Source organism: Lissotriton helveticus, chromosome 5_1, assembly GCF_964261635.1.
Source record: "Lissotriton helveticus chromosome 5_1, aLisHel1.1, whole genome shotgun sequence".
Taxonomy (NCBI): Eukaryota; Metazoa; Chordata; class Amphibia; order Caudata; family Salamandridae; genus Lissotriton; species Lissotriton helveticus.
The window spans coordinates 1,344,572,332-1,344,593,597 of NC_136065.1; positions in this window are offsets into that span (position 1 = coordinate 1,344,572,332).

Here is a 21,266-nt window from a genome sequence, read left to right on the forward strand (position 1 = left end):
CCCCAAAACCCAAACCTACCCCTGAACCCTAAAATACCCCTGTACCCCAAAACCCAAACCTAGCCCTGAACCCTTAAAATACCCATGTACCCCAAAACCCAAACCTAGCCCTGAACCCTAAAAATAAGCCTGTACCCCAAAACCCAAACCTAGCCTCGAACCATAAAAATAACCCTGTACCCCAAAACCCAAACCTACCCCTGAACCCTAAAATACCCCTGTACCCCAAAACCCAAACCTAGCCCCGAACCCTAAAATACCCCTGTACCCCAAAACCCAAACCTACCCCTGAACCCTAAAAATACTCCTATACCCCAAAACCCAAACCTAGCCCTGAACCCTAAAAATACCCCTGTACCCCAAAACCCATACCTATCCCTAAACCCTAAAACTACCCCTGTACCCCATAACCCAAAACTATATCTGAACCCTTAAAATACCCAAACACCCCAAAACATATACCTCAGTACCCCAAAACATATACCCCTATACCCATACTTACCTTATCCAAACATTAAAAAAAACATGCGTTTACCATTCATGCATTTACAACGAATTTCGTTGTAAATGTATGCGTGGTAAAAGCATATAAAATGTAATGCTATGCGTTATAATGGCATTGCGGAGTTATGGTACTTTCATAATGAAAGTATGCGGAGTGATGGTATGCGGAAAGAAAGTTGCGGAATAATGGGTGTTTACCCTCCCCCGGTAAGTACATTGGTGGCAAGGCGGCCCACATCTCCAGCAACATACTCATATTTTTTCACCACCGATTTGAAAAATGCACAGGTTTCTCTCATTGATGGCCAGCACCGACATACACTTTTAGACACACCTCCCGCCACAAGTTCTAGAATTGCGAACTTTAGAGCTGGGGAGCTACATTCGAATCTCGGCATCAGCTCAACATCCTGTGATTCCAGGCACATCGCTTTGTCTCCCCGTGCCTATCACAAATGAATGTGTTCTTCTGTAATGTAAATTGTGCTCATGCCATGTTGTCGAGTTCGCGCTATATAATATTGCAAGGAAAAATAAAGTAGGGAAACTCGAGTTCACACACTACTGAACACGCACTCTGGAGTGCATCAGCAGTGAACTGTGAATCGGAGCGTTTCACAGGCCTGCACAGATAAAAAATGCTATCAAAGCGAAATCCTACAAAACAATATACTACTGGCCGGCAGCAATTCATACCCGGACAACGTCGGGGCGGGCTGCTAGTTATCCATACTACTATTATAAAGGAAGAGTTTTGAACCTTTGAGGCGGGTAAACTCTGGAACCACAGCGCCAATCCACACACCCGATACATCGTTGTAATTGTCAGGGTGTGCAGATGGACATAGGCTATATAAATTAAAAAAATATAAGTTATTTCCAAAATGTGCGTGAAAATAAAAAGTAGTCCCATGGAAGTAGCGCCGGCCGCGACGTGCGTGCTGACATCAGGAGCGCGGGGAGGAGCAGCGTCCAGGAGCGCGAGGAGGAGCGGCGGACATGAGTGGGGGGAGGAGCGGCGGACAGGCGGGGAGGAGCGGTGAGGAGCTGCGGACAGGCTGGGAGGAGCGGAGAGGAGCGGCGGACAGGCGGGGAGGAGCGGCGGACCGGTGAACTCAGGAGCGCGGGGAGGTGTGGCGGATGAGGTAAGGCTCCGGGGGACCCACGGGCAATGTCGGGGCAGGCGGGGGCCCTGAAGCCAAGGTCTGGACGGGCTGCTACTCCGGGGGACCCACGGACAATGTCGAGGCGGGCGGGGGCCGGGACGGGCGGGGCCCCTGAAGCCGGATTGCTCCCGGACAAGGTCGGGACGGGCTGCTAGTAATATATATTTCGGTCACATAACATTGACATATTTTAACACACTTTACCAGTATGTCTTATTGAATTTACACACTCCAACATATGCCACTCCACTCTATAACAGTTCACATTACGCCATGCCACTCTACTCTTCACTGTAAGCCACTCCACTTTACACCACCTCACTCTATGCCAATCCACAGAACGTCACTCAAATGTACTCCATGCCATTCCACTTTATGCCACTCCTTTCTACAACACTCTACTCTATGCTAATATACTGTTCACCATTCTATTCTATTACACTCCAGTGTTTGCCACTTTACTCGGTTAACAAATGTACACAACTCAACTGTACACTACTGTACTTTATGCTATTGCACTCTTTTTTTAAAATTCTTTTTTGTATCCTCATTCTGCCAATTCTCTTGTTGGTAGCGTCCTATTCCCAATTGCCAAATACCAAAACGTGGGATAGAACCATTTCATCCAAGAAGAAAGCTGTTTCCTCTTCAAACCATTTACCAGTGTGCCCATAGCAAAGAAGGGACAAGGACCAACAGCTATTATTTGGATTAATCATTGGACCTCCTGGAACTTTGACACCAATAGACTAACATTATCCACACTTTCTCCTGACTACTAGGATCACAGGCCTTATCAAACTGACTTGTAGAGATTATATACATATATATTTTTTTTTGTAATAATATTTTTTTTATTAAAGAAGCATCAGTAAAAAACACATTACAGAGGGTCCGTCATGTCTACCGAGCACACAGAAGGGGGTCACAGGATACACAAAACTTAGAATTCTAAAGGAACTTCACGGGGAGGGGAAATCGTGAATAACAGCTATCGGGGGGGTGTACAAATATCCCCTCTATAACTGGTCCAGAGCCCCGACACCAAGGACCATTTACGAGCGCGTCCCCTCGCAAGGTATGTAGTCTTTTCCCTAAACATACACTAATCTAAATTCTTTTCCCACACTTCCAGAGTAGGAGATTGCGCAGCCCCCCACATCTGGGCTATATTTTGTTTGGCAATAATAAAACCCAAAGTAGCCCATTGTGTGGGTGAGGTGTTGAGGTCAGTAGACTTCCAGATGTTGAGCAAGCACCTCCTCGCCTCCGGAAGTAGGGAGATTCCCAGTACTCTATGCATTACATTGTGTAAGCTGCTCCAATATGTGGTGATGTATTCACATTCCCAGATAATATGGCGAAAAATGCCAACGAGACCGCACTGCCGTTTGCATAATCCCATATCTGAGAGCCCCATGTGCACTAGTCTGGGACCAGTGAGGTAAACCCTATGTAGGATTTTAAGTTGAACTAGTCTCAAGCGAGCTAGAATCGCAACTTCTTTGGGGAAGACCTGGCTATCTGCCAATCCTCTTCATCCAGCTCTATCCCATGTTATGTTATGTTATGTTAAAAAATGCGCACTGCCACCGATTGGTTTCCTGGCGCTGATAAAAGACAGAGAGCGAAGCCTGAGGTTGTGAATATACTGGGGTTATTGGTATGCTTGTCTGAAGAGCCAGGTTTTTAATGCTTTCCTAAATAACATGAGATCCGGACAAGTCCGGATCTCAAGGGGGAAGGTGTTCCACAGACGAGGTACGAAAAGAGCGAATCTGCATCCTCCAGCACGCTTGCGTTTAAAAGCAGGTATCTGGAGGAGGGCTAGATGGGCTGAACGCTGATTGCGGGAGGGAGTGTGCCTGGTGATGAGTTTATCAATGAATTTAGGGCTTTTGCAGTGGAGGGATTTAAAAATCATACAGCTAGTTTTGAAGGAGCAACGTTGGGCCATGGGGAGCCAGTGGAGGTTCTTAAGCAAAGGAGTTGCTGATAGCCATCTAGGTTGCGCCGTAATCAGTCTAGCCGCGTAATTCTGCACCATCTGAAGGCGTCTTAGCAAATAGAGAGGTAGGCCTAAGTAGATGGAGTTTGCATAATCCAGGTGGGAGAGCACAGTGGCGATCACCACCTGGATGATGGCCTCTGGGGTGAAAAAGCGTCGCACCTTCCGGATTTTCCTGAGCTGGAAGAAGCACTTGGAGACCACCTGACCCACTTGCACTTTTAGTGAGAGATCACTATTCAGGGTGACTCCGAGTGTCTTTGCTGAGGAGGAGGGGATTGGGATATCAGATGGCCAATAGTGTGGGCCCCAGTGTTTAGCGCTATCTCCTGTGAGCTGCAGCTCAGTTTTTCCAGGGTTTAATTTTAAATGGTTTTGGTTCATCCATGCTTGGATGAACCTCATCGTGGACTGAAAATGGGAGATAGAGGATTCAGAATTGTCGATGGTGAAGAGCAATTGCAGGTCGTCTGCATAGTTGAACACCGTCACCTGTTTATCTCTTAAGGCTTGGATTAAAGGAAGAATATAGAGATTAAACAGGTGGGATGACAACGAAGAGCCCTGCGGGACTCCGCATGTGATGGTCTGTTTAGTTCCGGCCAGATCTCCAAGATGAACTGCCTGGAATCGGTTCTCTAAGAAGGACTTCAGCCAGGAAGCAGCTGTGCCTCTAATGCCGGCCCGGTTGACACGGTCGATCAGGATGTTATGGTCGACCGTGTCAAACGCGGCCGACAGATCTAACAGCACCAAGGCCTGGGGGGAACTTCTGTCAGCGCAGTCCCGGAGAGGGTCTAGAACCGTAACTACCACTGCCTCTGTTGAGTGGGCAGGACGAAATCCTGCCTGATGAGGATCTAAGCAGTTTGAGCCCTCCAAAAAGTTGGACAGGCATCTCACGACGTGGGCCTCCATTACTTTTGCTTAGAAGGGAAGCAGGGATATAGGGCGATAGTTTGCCATGCAAGTTGGATCAGCCCCGGGTTTCTTCAGGAGTGGTATGACCGTCGCTACCTTAAATGCAAGGGGTACTAGACCCTAGGTGAGGGAGTCATTCAACAGAGTGTAGACAGGGATCGGAAGAGCAGAGAGGCACTCTTTAAGGATGTAAGGGGGGCATTTGTCCGAGGGGGCACCAGATTTAACTCTTACCAGCAGCTCCTGAAATTGCTCTGGGGTAATAGTGGGGAAGCTATTAAGTAGGGTAGTGTTGGTAGTAGTGTAAGTTTCAGAGGAGGTTTTAGTGAGGTATTTCGGGATACTCTCTTTGATGTCCGCAATTTTATCGATAAAATAAACATTAAGTGCATCACAAAAGGTCTGGGTTGGAGTCACACTAGGACAGACACAGTCTAAATTAGTCAGCTCATTCAGAATTGAAAAGATGTCCTTAGGTCTATCTGATGAGTTGAGGATGCGAGAGGAAAAATAAGCAGCTTTTGTGGAGAGAATGGCCTTCATGTAGTATTTCCTGGCCGTGATAAATCTGGATTTTAGGTCAGGGGAATAGCTAGGACGCCACTGTCGTTCTAATTGGCGCAAGGACAGTTTCTTTATTTTTAATTCTTGCAAGAACCATCTTTGGGCGTCTGCGCGCCGGGCCAGCTTGATTTCCTTATAAGGTGCATGAATGTCACTTGCTGCTTGAAGCCAACCAGCAAGGTTGGATTCGGATGAATTGAAGTCAGGGTGAGGAAGTGGACCAGTGTTAGCTAATGTATTTAGAAACTCTGATCTATCTAATGTATTCCATTTCCTTGCTCTACTACCGGCTAGAGTATCAGTTGGCTTGATGGGGAAGCAGGTAATCTTAAATTTGAGAAGAAAGTGGTCCGACCAAAGGCAAGGAGTAATTGCCGGGATTGTAGTTAAGGAGAAGTTGGACCAAATCTGATCCAAGATATGTCCTTTACAGTGGGTTGGCGAGTGTACTTGTTGGCTCAATGGTTAGAGCGGCAGACCCTGATGCAGAGGTCTAGCCCGGGACCAGGGTTCAATTCCCCGCCTCGGCGGGTCTTGGGCTCAAAAATTCCACGGACCTGATAATTCTCGCCTCGGTGCCTATTCCAATCATGGAGTCCCACTTTGCAACTCAGGGCAATAGCTTGCTTAATCTCCACAACGGCCCCCACAACGCTAAGGATGCCTGGTCTCCACCTTGGGGGTGCCCAGGAGTGGACACCTCACAGGGAAAGCCAGGATGGGTTCCACAGCGGTATTCGTACAAGCGCCTTGAGACCCTTGCGGGTGAGTAGTGCGCTATACAAGTATCAATTTACATTTACATTTTTGTTGAAAGTTCAAATTCGTAAGAAGCTCTGTGAGCTCACTTGAGTGAGGGCCTTCCACGGGGTCATTAAACCAGTAGTTAAAATCACCTACCAGAAAAATCCTGGCGTGTTCCATGGCCAAATTAGCAATTTGCTCACTAAACCTTAAAGGGAGGGATGGCATGGAATTAGGGGGTCTATACAGAAGTACACAAGAAATGGTAGTATGTAGGGTTTCGAGTTTTAATACTAAATTCTCCGTGTCCGGCAAATTAAGGCAAGTAAGGGTGGTAACTTTTAGGGTGGAGTGTATAATTACCGCCACCCCTCCGCCAGATTTACCTGAAACACGGTCAGCGTGTATAATGTAGTAATTTGGGGGAAGTGCTGCTATTATATCAGGGGCAGAGTCTGGGGCCAACCAGGTCTCAGTTAATAAAAGGATATCAGGACGCTCAGTGACCAATAGTAAGAACATGTCCTGCTGATGTTTCACAAGAGAGCGGGTGTTTAAATAAAAGATGGTCAAGGAGTGAGAGAGGGGAGCAAGTTCCACCTGACAGTAAGGGCCAATGCACGGTATAATGGGGATTTCTCCGAGGGAGGTGCAGTCTGCCAAGATCCCTAGTCTCTTAGCCCTGCTGTGTGTATCCCTTGATATATGGCCATAGCCTTTATTGTGATTAAAAAGATTGTGACGGGAATATGAGATCGGACGGGCAGCATGGCTGGCCCCGGGTCCCGTTTGGGCGCGGACGGGCGCAGACGGGCAAGCCTTTGGTGAGCCTTCGGCGCACTGCCGGCGCGCCCGCTGCGCTCGTCCGCTGCGCTTCCGAACCGGGGGAGCCATTTTATGCCTGTGGGTGCGGGAGGGGCCGAGCACTAGACCGCTCGCCTGCTCCTCACCTCACTCAAGATGGCGCCTGAAATGATAGACCCAAAGCACCACCTAATCGTCTGCAATGGGGGAGAACACACTTCAAGGTGAGCAGTTAAGGTTTACAGCGGGTAAATGCCAGCGCAGGGAGCGCGATAGCCCAATTTAAAAATTCAGCAAGGTAATGCTAAAAACGAACGCATGTGCAAGTGCAGTTAAAATAACAATGAGAATGTTACAATCTCAACACACGCTCACATACGGTCCCGGCTTCCGCCTCAGGACATCCACGTTCAACTGTCAATCGTCCATCCTGCCTCCATTTACCCCTTAAAGCCTCAAGAGGATCAGAACTATGATTAATCAGCTTTTTATATATCAGGGAGATTGTTTTGTCAGGAAGGTATCCATCTAATATCCTGTCTTCAAGGGGTGAGGCCTCTGAGGGCTCTGTCCCTTCGGACAGTGGTGAGGGAAGTGAGTGACTAACCTTCCCATAACGAAAGTATTCGAAACTTGCCAGTGTATATTCCGTTTGCATTTCCTCAAATGATTTGATTTTCCCCTTCCCCCAAATATCTTTGACCGTAGAGATCCCTATTAGGTCCCATTTGTCGAAACCTTTTGTCTTCCAGAGCCTACCAAGTTTTTCGGAATCCCACAATGGGGTGGCCATAGTCAGTTTGTTTTTCCAGCCCAGTGAACCCGTGGCATCATGCCAAATCTGAACCGAATGCTTTGTTGGCCCAGTTAATGCTAACCTAGTTGGCCGAGAGTACAATGCTCTGCTATATCTACCTACCGGAAGGAGCCATTTATCCATAGCGTATCCAGGGTCATCAATCCGGCCATACGTGCCATGATTAATAGCCGCTGGATGGGAGGCCTAGTAATATCTTTTGATATCTGGGAGAGCGCTACCTCCATCATACCAAGAAAGTGTTAATTTATGTAAAGCAATGCGGGGTCTGCCATCCCACAATAAGCTCTGCTCCAGGCTTTCGATCTCACAAAAGTATTTCAAAGGAACTACGTCCATGGAATTTTGCAAAGCATAAAGAAATTGAGGAAGAGCCATCATTTTAAAAAGGGTTGCTCTACCCAACAGGGAAAGGGGAAGCTTCCTCTAGTTGGAAACATCACTTTTGAGCCTCTGCAAAGGGGGGAGGAGATTTTGGGGATATCGGATCGAGGGATCCAATGAGACAAAGATTCCTAAGTATTTGAACCCTTCTACATTGAGCTGTATAGGACAATGCCGCGGAGGGACAGGAGGGTCTCCCCTCAATACAAACAACAAGGATTTCTCCCAGTTAATTGAAAGTCCCAAATTTCTCCCGAAGGAGGCCAGGACATCGAATACAACAATGAGGGATTTCCGGGGAGAGGCCAAATAGAGTAATATATCATCTGCATACAGGGATATACGGTCCTCCCACTCTGGGGACCACCGCAAACCCTTAATCGAGGGTTTCCAGCGTATCCAAGCGGTGAGAGGCTCCAGAGCCAACGCAAAAAGAAAAGAGGACAGCGGGCAACCTTGACGGGTACCCAGCCCCAGCAAAAAGGCTCTGCCGTTTACAACTACTTGAGCGAGCTGCTCAGAGTACAGCAGATGTGTCCATCCGATGTATTCGTGGCCAAATCCGAACTTGACCAGAACTGCCCATAAATAGGACCATTCGATCGTGTCAAAGGCCATTGTAGCATCAAGCAACGCAATGATAGCTGGTTCCCGCAGCGTATGAGCTCTGGCCAGTACCCCATGCAGTCTACACAGTTTTAAGGCTGTGTTTCTATGGGGCATAAAGCCTGATTGATCAGGGTGGACCAACTCACTGATGACTTTTATCAGTCTGTTCGCCAGAAGCTTGGCCAGAATTTTCGGCTCAGCGTTTAATAGAGTGATAGGCCTATACGAAGAACTGCCTGTTTTGATCTTACCCTCCTTATGAATCACCACTATCGTAGCTATCCTCTGATCCCTAGGGAGAACACCCCTGTCTCTGGATTCAACAAACATTTCTTTCATGTAAAGTGCTAGTTTATCTGGTTTAAGTTTATAAAGCTCAATGGGGAGCCCATTGGGACCCAGTGCTTTTCCAGAGTTTAGAGAACGGATGACCAGGGCAATTTCATCAGTCATTAGTGCACTATCCAAGAACTTCCGTCTTCAGGGGAAAGACAAGGGAGCTGTATGTCTCAAAGTAACTGGTGGGAATCAACTTCTGAGCGAGGGGAGACTGAAGCATAGACTGCCCGGAAGTGGTCAGCGAATTTATTAACTATATCCTGAGGTGCGGTAAGTCGTGTACCTTCTTCCATTAGAACCTCTGGGACAAGGCGCGAGGCCCACTCTCTTTTATCAAGCCAAGCGATAAGCTTTCCTGCCTTGTCCCCCAAGTCGTAAAGCCAGCCCTGCTGCTCCCTACCAAGTGCCTTAGCCCTCTCAGTGACCAAAGCTTTGTAATCGTGTTGTTTCAGGCTCAGATGGTGAAGTTTAGCTTGAGTCACCCCCAGTTCCAATTCCCCTTCCAAACTACCAATTTCAGTCTCCAATTCCACCACCTCTCTCTGTTTCTCTTTTTTGGAGCCAGCTATCGGAGACAGAGCCTGACCCCTGATAACAGTTTTAAAGGCCTCCCATAAGGACCCGGGAGAGGACACAGATCCCACATTGTTAGCAAAGTAGTCCTCCAATGCTGCGATGAGTTTACGAATTTTAGGGTTGCGAAAATACCACAGATTTATTGGGGCCATCCTACCCGCTGTACCTTGAGCTACGACTGTATGGATCCACAGTGGAGAATGGTCCGAAATGCCCCTAGCTAAGTGTGAAGCCTCTGTGATGTAGGATGCTTGCGCAGCAGGGACCAGACAATAGTCCAGCCGCAAGAGACTATTATGAGCTCCAGAGTGGAATGTATACTGCTTTTGATCTGGGTGGAGCAACCTCCAAGTGTCTATTAGACCCATTGCTTCTATAAATTCTGGCAGCCACCTCATTGCCCTACCCGTTTCCCACGGGGGATGTCTGTCTACCATACCAGAGACGACTGCGTTAAAGTCACCCCCTAAAAGCCAAAGCCCATCAGGAAGTGAAAGGAGGACCGTCCCCAAATCTGCCAGCGTTGTGCCCTGCAATCCTGGGGGAACGTAGATGGATAGAAAGGTTATACACTGACCCTCCCATGTGCCTGTGACACCAACATATCTGCCACTCCCATCTTCCCATGTGGTAGTGACTGCCAATGGGAATGTCTTACGAATAAGAATGCTGAAACCTCTGGAACCCGACGTAAATCCAGAGTGTGCAACAAGGTGTATCCTATTCTGTGTAATGCTTTACATGAATTTCCAACAAGATGTGTTTCCTGAAGCAGGATCATGTCTGGCGCCTGTCTTTTGAGAAATTGAAGGACTACACTCTGTTTAATTTTATCCCCAGCCCGTTAACGTTCCAACTCAGCACCTTTATTTCTCTACCCCCGAGCCCTATCAAACCAACTGGATCCCCCCGAGCCCCCCATCCCGGCACCCGGCCAATCCTGCAGAGAGTCATGCGGCAGACCGGAGGCTTCGCAGTCACTGACATCCACCAAACCTCAGTCAAACCAGAGGGCAAAAGATATTTCTATTCCTGTTCCGCCATTGCCTGCTCATCCATCCTGTCAGGTGTTTCGGGGCAATCTCGAGGAAGAGTGTCCATCCAGTCGGCCACTGTATCTGGGGTGTCAAAAAACCAGGCTCGCCCTTTGGCTTCCACTCGCAAACGTGCTGGGAACATCATGGTGTATTTCAGCCCACTGTCTCTCAGTTTCTTCTTGACAGCCAAAAAGCTGCGGCACTGCTTCTGGACCGCCTGAATAAAATCAGGGAAAAAGGAGAGGGCAGCATTCTCATATTGGAGGGGGCCCCCGGTCCTCGCCGCCTGCAGGATTGCGTCTCTGTCTCTAAAATTCAGAACTCTGGCGATCATGGGGCGTGGAGGACGCTCCAGGCTTCGGCCTTCCTCCCAGGACTCTGTGGGCTCTTTCAATCGTGAAAAAGTTACTCAGGCCTTTCGGCTGGAGATACTTGAGATACTTGAGGACGAGATTCTCCACAAATAAGTCAGGGGCGGGGCCCTCCGATCTCTCAGGCACGCCCAAAATACGGATGTTAATTCTCCGTGCCCTCCCTTCATAGTCATCCAGTTTGCATTCCGCCAGTTCGTGTGAGGATTGAAGAGCATGCATATCTTGTTGCAGTTGTGATACTTTGTCTACCAAGCTGGCCGTCTTAATGTCAAGTGACTTGACCTTCTCGTTAACCTTGGTTAACGAGAAGGACCAAGGTTAACGGTAAAGTTAACGGACCTTACCGTTAACCTTGGTAAGGTCCGCTCTTATTAAGTTGACTTCAATAGACACTGTGCCCAGCTTTGAGTCCAAAGAAGCCATTTGTTGCCCCAGGGAGGACTTAGTACTGCCTATGGCCTCCATGACATCTTGTAGCGTGGTTTCCGCCACTGGGTCCGGAGACACCCCAGCGGAGCCAGCCGAGGACCCCAAGCCGGAAAGTGAGCCCTTCGTCAACGTATACCGGTGCAATTTATTAGATTGCACTGTCTTCGGGCCCTTCGGTCCCCTGGAAGAATGTCTCTCTCCCTCCGGCTTGGACGCCATTGTCTGTGGTGATCATTACACAGCGCCGGAGATTGTGACAAGGTAAGTAATCCGTCACTGCCTTCTCCCCATCAGGGCTTACAAGCAAACCCTTCACCAGTGGGGGACCTCAGTCATCAAATACTGACTATTTTAGTTGGGAGTCACTGGCTCCGAGACACCTCCCCCGCCATCACTTCTCCCCAGGCTCGCCGCGAGCATCAGCTCCAGGTGTGTCATAGGTCCCCTGCAGCCCCATGGGGGTAGTTGACTCCCTCTGTTACTTTGCCGCAGTTAACTCTGTCCCCTTCAAGGAACGTGGAGGTCAAGGACCTCGACCTCACAGAAGCAGTCTCAAAGGCCCACTTGGTCCCATTCACTAGTTGGCTGGCGATTGCTCACCGGGGGACAGTCCGGGTGGGGCCCACCATGTGGCCTCGGTCCATACCCACCCCCGCAAGGCTGGGACGCTCCCCGTCAGCCTCCGCTTAAGTGCAATGTGTTACCGCCTTGAGAGCTCCCCCAAAGCCACAGGCCACTTCTTGAAGGGGGGGGGCAGGAGTAACACAGTGCAGCCGATGTGATCTGCGGGGGGCCAATCTATTTCCACCCTCTGCCAAGGCCAAGCAGCACCACAACAGTCTCCGTGTATATATGGAGCTTCACCGATTTTTAATCCTCCCCGGTGTCCCAATGCACAGTCCGGAGGGAGGGGGCAAGGGTCTCGCAGCATCGCTGGTGTTTTCCGTGGCTGACGGTGCCCTCAGTGCTCTCACCCGAGGGGACCCGACCGGGGACTTCGGTGCGTGTCCCGGATGTTGTTGACTTCAGGAGCAGCCGACTCGCCACTCAAGCTCCCTGCTCTGTCCTCGGAACAGGCCCTAGACACGAAGCGGGTCTATCTCTGGCTCCAGGCCACACAGGATCCCCGGGGTCAGCTTCAAACAGTCCGCATAGCCTCCGGTGCCGGTTTCGGGGCCTGGGGGTCAGGATAAGTCACAGGATGTCTGGGCCGGCGGGCAGACTCAGCCGAGCCGACAGCTCACACGGCCATTTTCTCAACTATCAGAAACTTGAATTGAGATTATATATTTAATACAATCAGAAGAAAGGGGGGGTACTCCTGATATCCCAGACCTGCAAATCTCTTGTCTTCGCAGTAGGATCCTATAGAAAATAAATGTGGAGATAACAGTGTTCGGTCGAGTAGGACAGTCCTGACAAAGTCCAAAAAATATAAGCATAGGGTTTACCTTGACTTGCAGACCCGTTACTTCAGTCAAGAACTTACAAAGCTCAATCCAATAATCGGTGATCCTGGGGCATGTCATAAACATATGCATATCATCTGCCAGAGGGTACAAACATCTTGGGCATGCGTACTGATTTCCTATGAATCTTGATAGATTTGCTGGAGACCAATATACTCTGTACATAGTGAAAAGGTGCTTACGCTTGAGGGAAGCGGGTTTTTCCACTGCTCGAAGTATTGCAAACGAATCAAGCCAGACCTCCCTGACATTTAGATCCCCGAAATCATTTGCCCAAAGCTTTAAAATATCTATATCAATGTCATCATCCGCCTCTAGCAGACTAAGATACCAAGAAGAGACTTTTTTTTATATATGGCCAGTTCTAATCACCTGGTCTAGCCAGGAGTCCTCTTCCTCCTCCTCCCAAACCTGTCTTGCCCACCAGGAGGAGACTTGACAGTATTTAAATCTGGTTAATTGACTCCTGGTGCATTGTCTCAGAACTTCCCAGCTGACCAAAGATGAGGCCGATTTAAGGTCTCCCCACCAGGTCATCCCTGCTGATTTCAAGGGAAGACTGAGCAGATCTTTTAGCCAGTCTGGGGGTCCTGGTGAGTCCCAAACCGGCACCTTGGAAGAATTATAAGGAACTCCATGTTTTTTTCTGAATAAACACCCAGGTTCTTAAAGCCCCCTGCAAAATCTTCAACCTCACTTTTTTTTAAGCTTTGGGTCTCCATATTTAAAAAGAAACTGGTCCTGTCCTTCCCTCAGTACACTCAACATTGCCCCATAAAGTGTTCCTTATGGTGACCTATACACTTTATTTAACAACATACGGAAGTTCTTGAAGTGAAATGCATATCAATATGTAATAAGATCAGGGAGGGCCAACCCCTCTTCTCCAACCTCCTCCTCAGCTTTCTCCAGGATATCCTAGATCCCTTGGAGAACCAGATAAAGCTACTGATCTTCCCCTGCAATTTAGCTACCTCTCCTTTGTCAAAAGATAAGGGTATCGAATTAAAAAGAAACGTGATCTTGGGGAGGACAATCATTTTGATGAGGTTAACCCTACCATATATGTTTGGAGGTAGGTTTGTCCACCTTACCAACAACCTCCCAATCTCCTGACTCGCCTTCTTCCAATTTACTCCGGGCACATCCACTAATTTCTGTGTGATTATAATACCCAAGTAGCGCATTTGCAACTTAATCCCCGGAGTTTGCCTAGGCTGGTTCCATTCCATAATTTCAGTCTTCCCTCTATTTACCTTATACCCTGATACCTTCCCAAAGAGTTTGGCCTTAGCCATTAAATGTGGAATAGCCACCTCAGGGTTAACCATATAAATTATGAGATCGTCTGTATACAATGCCAACTAAGCCACAAAACCTGCAAACTTGAACGGAAAGATGATAGCATCCGCTCTAATCAGGTAAGCAATCGGCTCCATGTAGAAATTAAATAAAAGCTGGGACAGGGGACACCCCTCTCTAGTTCCCCGCCTAATATTAAACCATTGTGATAGCTCCCTCTTAACCAATACCCTGGCTCTAGGCAAACTGTACAGGTTTTGGACATCCCTTACTATATTCTCCAGAAACCCATAGATCTTTTAAACCTCCCAGAGGTAGGGCCAGTGAACTTGATCAAAAGCCTTGGCGGCGTCGACAGCTACTACAGTTAAAGGTAGATTATATGCTTCCGCCAAATTCACAACCCCAAGCATCTTGATAGTAAGCTCATTGAGTTGCCTCCTGGGGATAAATCCTCTTTGATCTTGGTGAATAACCCATTTAATAATCTGGGCAACCCTAGAGGCCAATATCCCCGAAAAAACATTATAATCAGTATTCAAAAGAAATATTGGCCTGTAGGAATCCACTGCCAAAGGATCTGTATTGAGTTTCAGGATCAACGTTACAGTGGCCTGAGCCCAAGACAATGGGACTTTTTCCCCTTCCAGCAATAATGCATTAAATAGGTGTTTCAACACTGGAACTATGCTATCAAGAAGTTTAGAATAGATCTCAACAGGTAGACCATATGGGCCGGCCCCCTTCCCCCTTGCCATTTTTATCAGCTGTACCCAGATCTCCTCTTCCATCATCGCAGCCATTAGGACACTCTTTTGATCGCCCTTCAGACTAGGGAGTTCAGTCTTCCCCAGCCAGGCCGCTATATTCTCTCTCCCAGGCAAAATATAATCTTTATATAACTGACTCATATATCTACAGGCTTCTGTGCCTATTTATGTGTTGGTATCTAGCAGGGCTCCTGTTTCTAGGTTTCTTAGATTACAAATAAAATTCCTAAATTTATCAGATTTGGCTTTCCAAGCTAGAAGCGAGCTGCTCTTCTCCCCATACACAAAATGCTGCAGCTTACTAACCCTCCATCTATCCAATAACCTTTTATCTAGATCCCCTTTATATTTAGCTTGGAGCTGTTCTAACTCTTTACCCAGCAAATAAACTTTACTGGAGCCCTCCAATGAAGCCTTTTGTTGCTCCTGTTCCTTACACTTAATCTTTTTGAAGAGTTCCTCCTCGTGCTGTTTCATGTCTTGCCTCTTTCCCAACATTATAGAAGTACCTATAGCTCTTAGATAAGCTTTGAAGGCATCCCAGATGACATGGATTTTTGCTGATCCCATATTAGCTTAAAGGAAACTTAAGCCTCATCTCTCATACCTGATACCACCCCTTCACTAGCAAAATAGTTCTATCTAGGGTCCACCTTTTCATACCAGACTTACTATAATGCCTGAGGGACAATGAGACAGCCGAATGATCTGAGATGATAGCAGGGAGATGTTTAACCTCTTCAACCAATATTAAAAGCTCCCTATCTACTAAAAAAGAATCGATACGTGAGTGGTGGCCATATGTTTACTGTAAAAAGTGAACTCTTTTGTCTCCCCCATCTTGCTTCTCCAAATACCTACCAAATGTAGCTCTCGAATCATGGTTTTAACTACTGTCGATGTTCTAGGGGGACTGGCATATTTGACTTTTGAAGTTCTATCCAGATCCTTATTTTTCTACTATATTGAAGTCGCCTCCGATTATGACCGGAACACTGGCCAGTATTAGACATGCTTCGAGCTTAATCAGAGCTTCTGGAGCATTGTTGTTTGGACCATAATAATTGGCACAGACTATTGACAGCCCCTGTAACCTCAGGTTGGCGACCAACCAACTCCCGGAGGAGTCTGTCTGATAGGTTTCTATCTTCATGCCTGAATTATTTCGTATAATGACCGCCATGCCTCTTGTGCTGCCTCTTAGGTCCAAACAAACTGCTTCCTGGACACATCTCAATTTATTGAAAGCAGTACCACACTCACCCTTATCTAAATGAGTTTCCAGGAGCAGAATAACACCAGCCTCGCTATTCTTAAGGAATTCTGAAACTCGGGCCAGCTTCTTCCTGGACCTCAGACCATTCACATTCCAGGATATAAAATGAACCGGGTTTATTTTACTCATTTCTACAATACCATCCCTAACTCCAGAAAGACCACCTTGACCTGTCTTCAATAGCCCACTCGCCCTCTAAAAGGAGTTCATTGACTCCTCGTAATTAGGACCATACTAACATATGAAAGAAAGAGGACGATTTCTTCTAGTTTTCCCTCATGCTCCCACCACCCTGTGCACCCCACCACCCACCCACCTTGGGGCACCCTCCTATTGCACTCTGCCCCACTTAATGGTACACTGCTGCAGTTTACGCTATACTGTATGCCACTCCACTGTACACATCTCCATTGTACTGAAATGTCGGATACACCACTCCGCTCTATCACAATCTACTGTATGCTATTACACGTTACAACAATAATTTCTACGTCACTCTACTAAACGCCACTCCCCTGTACATCAATACAGTGTATGCTTCAACAGTTAACCCTATTCCACTGTATGACACTTTACTCTACGCTACTGCACTATATGCCACTTGACTGTATGTCACTAGACTTAACACCACTAAACTAAACTTTAGTTCACTCAACAGTACTGCAGTATATGCTACTCCACTGTATGCCACTCCATTATATGCTACTGCACTGTCCACTATTACACTGTACCCACTACAGTGAACGCTATTCCACTGTATGCCACTCCACTTCACGCCACTCCACTACAAGAAATTCTGCTTTAACACACGGCAGTGTACCTCACTCCTCTTAAGTCCACTGACTGTACGCCTCTCAACTGTAGGTCACTCCACTTTACCCTACTCCAGTCTACGCCATTTTACTTTACCCCACTCCAGTGTACCACAATCCACACAACGCAACTGCACTGTGAGAAGTTGGCCTGATGTGCAGTGCTCACTATTCTAGTGATCACTATATATCAGTCCAAACAACCCTTATTGATGATTGGTTGTAAGTCAACCTTATAGACCAGCTATCCTAGTAGCATGGATACGAGCAGTCTAAGGCTAAGACTCTAGAGGGCGTGTTAAGCCAGCTGTTTTACCATCACATTACCCCTTGAACACCCAGTGAAAGGACACCACACAAGTGTTATGAAAATAAACAATGTATTTATTAGAATCACAACAACCCTGTACTCTTTATGAGGACAGGGTGCTAAGCACACAACAAAACTCTTATGAAAATACTTAAGTTAGCACGTTATACACAAATGCCCGAGGGGCACGAAAAACCATATACTCTAAAAGTGGAATGCGAATTACTAGCAGGTAAGTAACGATTCTCAGAGGCTTTGGGATCGCTAGGACTAGACTACTGAACCTTTAGATTACTAGCAGGAGGCCTAGGGAACTCGGGTGCAGAGTGTGCACTCTCACGCGGGATGCGGGACAAAGTCTATGGAAGCTAGAATTCACAAAGTTAGTGTTCACGGGCGAACCCAACCTGGTAGGGAGAAAACGACAGTGGATCCTGACCCTTAGATAGTGAGGCTATGCTGGGGCACCGAAATGCCGAAGTTACCTAGCCCAGGGGCTGCAGCTGCATAGGTCTGAAAAGACGTCGGGAATCCTCGTGCCGGACCAGGAGCCTGGAAGAAGGAAGTTGCTGGCAGGCGACCAGTGAAGAAAAGTTCGATGGATCCAAGCCTGGATCAAGGAAGAAGGAAACCTGAAAGCAGAGGGGACCAAGTTCTTGAATCACTAGCCAGTGATTAAGTGGGCACCAGGATGGCACCAGGCGAAGTCACCGCAGTCAGGTGAGTGGGCGCTGCTGGGCTCTGCAGTCTCTCGGACCAGGAGGCGTTGTCGGCGACCAGGATGGAGGTGTGAGCTGTCCCACGAAGGTTCTTGCTGTCGACGTCGCTGGACCCAGGATTGGGCAACAAGTCTTGGCAAATGCAAGGCCCACGCGGTGGACCTAAAATGGCGTCTTAGCCGGACCAGGAGGGTCCAGGGTACTTCTCCGATGGAGGGAAGCAAGGGCCAGTCTGGAGCAACCAGACTAGCAGCAGTATTGTCGTCGGGCGTCGTTCGGAAGGCCACAAGCCAGCGGGCTAGTAGCCAAACAACGCGGTGAGCAGCAAAAAGCAGAAGGGCCCCACGCCGATCGTGGAGATGCTGGGGGGCTGCTCTTCGGTGCTGGAGCTGCTCAGGGTGGGGGCTTCTCGGACCCCAAAGCACTCACCAGGAAATTACTCGGTGGGCTTGCTGTGCAGAAGTCGTGCAGTCTTGGCGATGGCCGGTCCCTCGAGGTCTCGTCGCACCCACGGTTCTCAGCTGTGCTGTAGAGGTGGGTAGAGGTCAGAGGTGCCAGGGAAGCCGGGTCTCGTCGAGCTGGGCAGTCGGATTCCGGAGGAAGGACGTGCAGCAGACCGCAGTGTTCTTGGATGGTGCCTGCGGATGCAGGGTGACTACTCCTTAGCCACAAGGGAGAATCTTGAGGAAGAAATCGTGAAGTCCTTTCGTGGAAAGTGGTATCTTGATTCCAAAGATGATCTGATTTGGAAGGGGGCCAGTCCCTACCTTTATCTGGGAAAAGGGGGCTGGCACGCGACTAAGTCCTGCCCTAGGGGTGGGACCAGGAGGGGGGTGGTTACACCCACTTCCTTGGCGGGCTTTCCCCAGGCCAGGGGCTGGAGTGCCCCTGGAACTGGTTTCAGCCGGCCTATGCACAGTGAGCACCGGGGTGCCACTTGCAGTCACCTTCCTCTGTAGCCCTGCCTACCTGGAATACACAAAACCCTGTCTGGGACGGTGCTGGCACCGCCCCTGGCAGGAAACCCTTTGTCCTTGCCTCCTGCTCTGGGAGGACTCCCAGCAGCAGGAGGGCAGACTTGTGTCTCGGTGGCAGCATCCATTTTGTGGAGCTGAGGCTATGTCTGACTTTAACCGGGGTTAGGGGTTACATACATGTCGTGTCCCTCTAGAAGGGTGGAATGCTAACCCCGTCGCCAGAATTGGCGAGGGGTTAGTATTCCAATTCGTATGACACCTTACTCGACATGTTTTGATAAAGCGATACCAGAGTTGGCATATAACCGCGAGGATTATAATGCACTTAAGAGTATATGGTATGCGATATCATGGAAACGGCTAAGGGATGGATCCCGAAAGCCGCAGACAGGCTCAGCTCATGCCAGAGCACCATCTCACACGATTCCAAGCACTCTGCCTTCAGGATTGTTAAGGCCTGCCATAGGAGTGACTGATAGGAGATCTGTGTGTCCATCTTAGGGTTAGATATAGGTATACTATATCTAAAGCAAAGGGTGAGTACACCACCTTGCCCCAGCTGTCGTGCAGCCAGTTGTGTCAGTTTTGGATGGCCAGCCAGGGGTGGCATAATACATGCTGCAGCCCCTGGTAGGCCCTGGGTACACCTATGCCCTGGGTACCTAAGGTACACTGTACAGGGACTGATAAGGTGACTCAGTATCCAATTTAGATATGTACCTAAGGTACATGGAATCCATTTTACAGAGAGAGCAGTAGGCCTGGGGTCCTGAATAGCAGGGCCCCAGGTCAACTAAGTCAGAAAACCAGCAAAACACCAGGCAAAAAGTTGGGGGCAACCATAGTCAGGGATCTACCTTCCTACATAACCCCCCCCCCCCCCCCCAAACGAAAGGAGATAAGGCTAGCCTTGCCAGGTAAGCCTATATTGCCTGAGTGGCCATATAAGGAAGTACCAGCACTGGCATGGTTACCCCCTATCTCATGGTCCACTAAGCAATCCCTCACCCTAAGGGTGTCTGAGGGTCTCCACCAGAGGGAATCTCTACCTGTGGTGTGTTTTGGCAAAGTAAAAGGCTGGTGCTGAAATGGAGTACTGAAGTGAGGCTCCACTAATTTTGGGCTCAGCTTCCTCCAATCACCATAGAGGCCTTTCTTTCCAAGACTGAGTTGTTTTGGGCTCTCAGGGTCAACCTCTGGCTACCTACAGCTGGAGGTTGGGTCCCTCTGTTTGGCTTACTGGAGGGACAGGTCAGGTTTGGGGCCCTCAGGTCCCAAGTTTGGCTGTGCCCAACAGTGTCCATCTGTGGGAGGTCCCTAACTAATTTTAAGGGGGATCCCTCAGGAGTATGTTTTATTTTCACTTGGCTAGGATTACTAGCTTCAGTGCCCTTAATCTGCTGATTGGGGAATTCTTTTGGACAGGGGGCCCTTTGGGGTCCAACTCTGGCCTCCCTGACCTCTACAGCCCTGGGCTGACTGAGGCAGGGTAGAGAGGGGCAGGTTACCTGCTCCAGACTGGGTCCCACCTTGGAAGGGTCCACTGACATCAGGGGGTCTGCCAGGCTAGGCCTGACTACCTCTGTGGCAGTTTCTTCACAAGGGGTCAGATCAGTTCCCTGAGGAGGCTGATCCTTTCCTAAAGTCTGGTGGGAGGGAGATTTCTCTTCCTCCTCAGTACTCTCTGTCTGAGTGGAGTGATCCATAGTTTCAGGCTTCACAACACTATCATCTGTCTGAGTTTGAGCTGTGGCCATCACAACTCTCCCAACCTTTTCAGGAGGGGGCTCAGTTTGGGTGTGGGCTGTTACCATTACAGCCTTGACAACCTGTTCTGGGAAGGAAGTTGTCTGAGATTGGGTTGTGACTGGCACAATCCTCCTGACCTGTTCAGGGAGGACATCTTGGACTGGGGCTGTGGCTATCACTGCCCCACTAACCTTACCATGGGTGTTTACCATTTTAGAATGGGTTTCTTGCTCAACTTCAGCCCAGGCTGAGAGCTCTAAATCATTCCCCAGTAGGCAATCTACAGGCAAGTTTGGTGACACTGCCACTCTCTTGTGGCCAGTGACACCTCCCCAGCTGAGATTGACCACTGCCATGGGATGATCTCTCTGTACTCCATCAATATTGGTCACCTGGTATGTGGCACCAGGTAAAAGTTGCCTTGAGGGGACTAGGCTCTCAGTCACCATAGTGATGCTAGCCCCTGTATCTCTATAGGCCTCAACTTTTATACCATTGATGAGGGGCTCCTGTCTGTACTTGCCCAAAGTGTTGGGACAAGTTGTGAAGTTGGCAAACCCCATGCCAGTCTCACAGACAAGAGTATCTAAGTCAGGGGACCTGGTT